We start from the raw sequence: 6,954 nt of genomic DNA, 5'->3' as shown, positions 1-6,954 counted from the left end.
ATTCACCAACTCAATTCACATCAATTTCATACCTTTTTTCCGACACAGACGGCGGGAATAACATTCAAAAACCCATTCCTATCCGCATGAATTCGGAGGAAGGTCCTCACAGGTGGCGGTTACTAATACTCACATACACATCTCAATTCATTCCACTCATTCACAAAGTAATTCACTCAGCTTTCAACGAAGAAAATCAAGAGATATTTACCAAGTTTGAGAGAACCTTTACCGAGAGCTATTAACCCAGCTCTGAAGGACAGAGCCTACAGGGAGAGAGTATACCAGGGGAAACCCCCCTCTCTCTCGCGCTCTCTCAAAAAACCAGTCTCTTTATGCTAAAAAAACCGGATCGAAACCCCCAAAAAAAACACCTCCTCTATTCCCAACCAACATCTTGGCTATGGCATAAGACACACCTTCCCATGTTTGTGTAAAAAAAAAGACATGACCAGACATATTCTATGGCTATGACATAACCACCTTTTTGAGGCCTCAATGTGTTTCTCCTTAAGTCAGGAGCCCCCCTCCCTGTGAACTGCTGTCAGAGGAGAGGGAAAAAACTGCCTACTCTCTTATCAGAGAGTAAGGCATAAATCATTATAGGTCTTACACTCAACTTAACAAACCACTTGTGTTTTGTTTATGCTGTAAATATAGAAAAACCTAAAATATGAAGCATTTTCATTGTGGGTTATACAAGAATATAATTGATTATATTTGATTATAATTAACTTTCGTTTTAAGTATTCAACATACTATGAAACTCTCAACAGGGACCAACGTCGATGGGCAGGTTCTGGAGGAATGCTGGTATGCTTTCCTCAGCTCCATCCGCTATTGTGCCCAGCAGGCTTTGGAAGTGGTTGAACCAGGTCGTCACCCTCTCCTCGGGGCTGTGTCCCTCAACCTGTCCCTCCTTAGTCCTCTTCTGCCCAGTCATCTCATTGATGACCCTCCAGGCATCCCCATATTGCCTTTCACCTTGCGCTGCCTGCACTCTTCGCACACTCTCCATCAGTTCCCCTTTGATGGTGTCGTAGGTACTGAAGAGAAACTGTTTGGCTTCGTTCAGTACCCCACGTCTCTCCAAGGTTGGTTCACGCTCAAAGTTGAGGCGTGCTTCCTCCACCCTACCCCGTGCTGCTACGACCTCCGGATGTCTGGACCGTAGGGAGGTTATGGCTCTGTCCCATTACAAATGCTCTCCGACAACGCATGAGTGCATCGGACAGGGTGCTGTGATCGGACAGGACCCTTCCTTGCAGGTTTAGGGTCTTATCGTCATGTTGTCCTCCGGAAGGAGGACCAGCACCACCATCCGCTGCAATGTTCCTACGGACTCCCGCCGCTGGAAGTATAGGATTTGGGATGACTTTGTTCTTCATGGTTGGCTTTACTATGCTGATTAAGGACTGGGGGGTGCAACTCCTCTCAGTCCTGGTTTTAGTTCAGAGTGTCCTTCTCCTAGATGGGTTGCCTTCCATGGCTATGAGCCCCATCTGTCCCTGCTATTTACCCATAGCTGGGACAGTGGTTGGCAGGCGCCAGGGCATGTCCACACACCGGTGGGCCTGCGCGCCTTGCCTCTGGGGCCAACTGTTGCTCCGAGATCCCCTACAGTTTAGCCTGGGACCTCACGGTACCCAGTTACCGTGTGTGGCCACGAGGAGGCACTGCAGGAGTCTTGGCGGTGGAGCGGCTTTGTACCACCAGAAGGAGACTTACACACTCGGCTCCTCTTTTCACCCTCCACGAGGAGGGCTAGACGGCGGCAGTAGCTGAAAGCAGAGTAGCAAGCAGAAGCAGCATGCAGCATGCACTAACTACAAACACTACTACCGCAGATCTACTGCACTATGCATTACACAGCCCTGCATGCAAGCACACACACATAGCGCCTTATGTTTTGATGTCTGTTCTTGTTATTATCTCCGAGAGTTCGTATAATTGAGTGATAATGAAGGGTACTCCTAGATTCTGTGTCTCCTCACCATGTGAAACGATGTGTTGTTGGATGTGCAAATATAAATAATAAGGTGTTGTGAGTGAATTTCGGTGCAGTCATCTGTTAGCATTTTTCGCTCGTTGCTAGTTCAGAGGCTCAGCGTTAGCATTGTGGGCTTTTTTTTGAAAAATAAATAAAAATGATCAGTTAGATGAGTTCCTTCACGTTACATGGATATAAAACATTCATAGTTTATTAAATGAACATGCCCTCAGACACTGTTTCCTGCAAGATGTTGCAGGAGGGCCCCGGTACCGGGGTCTCTCGGGCTTAACAGAACGTTATCCTACGAAAATAAAACGTCCCGCTGAAAACACTCCTCGAAAAATGAATGGTAACATTCTCAGAATTTTTTGAGAACCAAAAATGTCTAGCTGGGAACTCACACATGCCACCGCAAACATGTAATATCTGCTTACAGCTTATCATGAATTACGTGCTTGTTTGCTTTTTTCAAAAGGAAAATATGGTGACATCATATTTTTTAAAACATCCTTTTCAAAACAAATGCAACAAGTTTGTTTTTTAAAGCGCTCTAGAAATAAATCTGACGTTGACCATGTTAATATTTGCCATCACAGAAACGTTTTTATAAAAAAAGAATAACATCCTGAAAACATTGTCAGAATGTTGCTTGGAGAATGTTCTTCATTTGTTATCATGTAACATTGAGGGAACGTTTCATAAAGAACATCTTTAATGTGTTACCCCAACAACGTCCAAAACACATCCTTAGAATGTTGCAGGCAAAACGTTCCACCTTTGTTAACATATCACATTAAAGGAACGTTTTATAAAAAAAACATTCTGTCATCTCAGGCCTTAATAACATCCTCAAAACATCCTCTGAATGTTGCAGTTAAAACGTTATGTCTTAGTTAACCTTAAACCTTATAGGAACATTATTTGAAAAAATAAACATCCTAAAAAGGTTCTTTGAACATCAGATTACAACGTTTCTTTAAAACATTATTAGAACCTGTAGGTAATGTTAGCCAAAGTTGTGGGAACGTTCCCCGTTAGCTAGGAAGGTGAGAGGCCCCACGGGTCTGTACCAGTGGCGGCTGGCCCAAAGAGGGCGATAGGGCACCGCCCTCCCTAAACCACACACAAACATTATTATTATTATTATTAATAATAATAATAATAATAATAATAATTACTTATATAAATTGTCAATATTTGTGTGTTTAAAATATGGAATGCACCCAGAAATATGTGTAAAATATTATTTTAAAATAATTTGCGCAAAATATATGCTTTTCCTAGTACACTGTATGACTGAAGTACTATGCTGGGGCGATGGAGAAATCGCCCCACGGAAGCAGGTCTCCGTAGCGTAGCAGGTTAGAATAATTATTATTAGTTTATTACATCTTCAGCTTTTTGTATTACTGTTGATTATACTGTTGTTCTGTAATATAGATACATACGTAAAATATGTATGGGGGGGGTGTGCTAGTGGAGCACGCTCGTGAACTGTTAGTTCACCGGAGCCTCGCAGCAGGGTAACTGCGGAGCGCATAATTGCGCAGCATTTGCATAAGATGAGGCCACATCACGCAGTCTGCGTGATCTGCGTGTAGGGAGGGGCGGCCCTGCGTGAACCTCTTATGACTGACAAACTCAAACAAATGTTTCTGGTGTTGGTGTGAACGTTGGCAGATTTGCAGGTGATCAAAAGCATGTACACATTTGTGTTGCTATTTTACTCTTATGTGCAGAAAGAAGGCCAACGCTCATCCCGCAGCAGGCAACTGAACTGACAGTGCAACTTTATGGAGTGACCATAACTGAGATCTCCACCCTGCAGTCATATTGACCAGAACTTCCTCATTGTGGACACAGAGGGTACCAAGTATGTCCTGAAGATCATGAACTCAGAAGACAGCAAAAAGGCCACCCAGCTGGAGGTTCAGACCTTTGCCTTGTCCTTTCTACGCCAGCATGGAGTTCCTGCTCAAACCGCCCTGCCCACCACCACGGGGAAGCTGTTGAGTATGGAGGAAATAGGTAACAGCAAAAACATCCCTATAGTCCAATTTTAGTAAAATGTCACTTTGCTTAAGTCATAAAAAACAAAGACAACTGAGTGAATCTCAAGTACATGCTGCAAGAGGTGGTTGGTTAAACTAATGTCTGAAGGAGCCTTTGCCCTTAAGAATTAAAAAATGGACCCAATCCTTTAACAACGTGATTAAGTATGTGCCATCTTACTTAAATTAGCCTATTTCCTTAAAAAAGTATTGTATTGTATTACATTTAACCAATTGTAATTATTTCCACAGTGTATGGGTCTAAATCATCCATCATGAATGAATGTAGGTAGGTAGGTGTCCATTTAAAAAAATGTATTTGCTTCTACTTGCTTGCGGCATGTGCATTGTTGCTTGATTTCCTGCTACCGGAGGCACACTGCCAGCTATGTCGGTTGGTTTAGAAATGACGTCAAACGCACTGATGGCTTGAAGGCATTCAGTAGAGAAAGAAAAAAAGAAAATAAATTCACAAATGATCAAATAAAATGTTGAAAAACACCGCTGTAAACTATTAAAAATTTAATTTTATCAAAGAAACATGCATATATTCTGAAGAACCGCCATTCTCTCTATATATTTAGCCTAAACAGGACAAGCAGTTAAAGGTGGGGTAGGTAATTTTGGAGAAACCAGCTCGAGTCCGCTAGAATTTGAAAGTACACAACCGGAAAAAATCTGCCTCTTCCTTCAGACCTCCAACACACACGAACGCGCACATGACCAATGAGGGCACGAGATAAGTTTGTGCACAGATGGAAGGCTGACAGGCAGGTAGGCCATCCAGTTATCCAGAACAAAAATAAATAAATAATGTTTTGCGAGATCTTTTTATTTTTTTGTTTCTTCTCCATGTCCCCTAGGGGGCTCCGTACTATCGGGATGTTAAGAGCATTCCATGGAATATAACAAAAAGTGTTTCTGAAATAAATTACATACCCCACCTTTAACTTTTAGACCTGAATATGAATCATTTGGATGAATCCTAGTCAACACATTTGTGAATATACAGTGTTTGAATTTAATATGAATGTATACAGTATATAGTAATATATGTTGGGGAAATATATTCCAAGGTCCATAACTTTGACCCAGTTTATCAGTTTGTACTGACCTCACTGAGCACAGGCACCTGTAGCCTTGGCTGCTGTGCTCTCAGTGTTTTGTCTCCCTGTTCCTGCCTGTTGGCATCAGCTGATAGAGTTGTTATGATTTTATCTTGTTATGCACAATGTTGATTATTCTCTAAAATTCTAAATCAGGTAACACATGAGTTATGATGCCATGATACTTACCTCAACATGTTCCTGTTTGTGTATCCACCTTACCTTACTAGACTGCGGACATGGGGCTCAGACCTACTGTGTGAGGCTGATGACTTATCTTCCTGGAAAAACCCTTGCAGAATCTCCAGGCACTATGCAAGATCTTTATCATGTGGGCAGGTTAATTGCTTTCATGGACAAGACATTGCAAAAAGTAAGAGGAAAAGTAAAACTTGTATCTTTCCACATATTTCTAATACACATCCAGCTGTTCTAAAGGTGCTGTATTGTATGTGTCTTCAAGTTTTGTCTGCTAAAGACCGAATTATATTGTCCGTATAGTTGATGTATAGCTATAGTACACATATTGGCTAACACGCTAGCTATGTCCACTTAAAATGTCCGTCAGACTGACGGACATTTTTTTTATTAAAAAAAGCATACAAAATGATTTACTACTTTTTATGTACTTTTATTCATGTACCTGTGTTATTCATTTATTTATTTTTTGCTTTTAAATTAGTGTTTTAAAAGGGCATTTTATAATATGTTTCTGCTGCACTATTTCTTAATGCTCTTAATGTTTTAATTTTTGTAAAGCACTTTGAATTGCCTTGTGTTACAATTGAAAACATTGCCATTTTTCTCCAAGCTGGAATCTCCAAACCTGGATGTCTTACACAATAATTGTGATGAAGAATGGAGTTTATCCAACATCCATCTCATAGAGCGCTGCCTGTCAGTGATGGATGGAGATCCCCTGCAGTGATCAAAGCAGTCATGGAACAGTTTAAATCACACGTACTTTCCAAAAAGGTAATACATGTTCTACTGTGTTATGTTCTGCATTCCTATGGTTACGTATTTCACTCTGTTCAAGATTCTGCTTGTTTGGTTAAATTATGATCCTGTAATTGTTAACAGGGTGCATGCTAATCCAGTCGAGAATGCTAAAGAATGATATTTGACAATTCCACAATGACAATGCTAGAAGCGGCGTGGCCTTTGTACAGGGAGCCACAACAACGTGCAGTCTATGGTCCATGTGCAATAATTTATATGTTGTCACCATTTCACCATTATTTTAACCACAATCTTCCAATTACCTTAAAACTGCTGTATTGAGTATTACTGTCCCTCTATTGGTCCACAACATTTGTTCATAGTGAAATATCTCCACAACTCCTCGACAGGGTAAGGTCATATTTTCTACAGATCCCCAAAGGATGAGTCCTTCTGTCTCGGGTCTCCTGACCTCCTCTTTTATCTCTAGCAATACCAAAGTTGAAATTTGCAGTTGTGATTGAAATTGCTCAGCCATTGGTCCGATTACCATGCAATTTGTTTCACACAATTATGTCTATAAGGGTGGCCAATTTATCTTCCAATGCTCCTAAAGTCGAATTGATCAGAGCAAATCCAAAAGAGATAAAACAGAGCCAGTACCTCTACACACTATGGTAACAGATATCAATTGCTTGTTTCCCTCTATGAAAAAGGTGCATTTGTTTAAATGAGTGTACCGTTCCTCCACAACAGTACATTCAATGACACAAAGTGTATTCTATTTTTTCATAGGAATAATACATGGAGACACAAACATCATTGTGACACCTGTAGGAAACGGTCGTCATGAGGTGTCAGG

General features: G+C 41.1%; 1 pseudogene; it reads left to right on the top strand.

Moving 5' to 3' along the window:
• Positions 1 to 760: 760 nt before the first annotated feature.
• LOC117559707 lies at positions 761 to 6,078 on the top strand (annotated as a pseudogene).
• The last annotated feature ends 876 nt before the right edge of the window (positions 6,079 to 6,954 follow it).

The sequence above is a fragment of the Gymnodraco acuticeps genome, unplaced genomic scaffold (assembly GCF_902827175.1).
Source record: "Gymnodraco acuticeps unplaced genomic scaffold, fGymAcu1.1, whole genome shotgun sequence".
Classification (NCBI taxonomy): domain Eukaryota; kingdom Metazoa; phylum Chordata; class Actinopteri; order Perciformes; family Bathydraconidae; genus Gymnodraco; species Gymnodraco acuticeps.
This window is presented reverse-complemented; position numbering and strand designations above follow the sequence as displayed.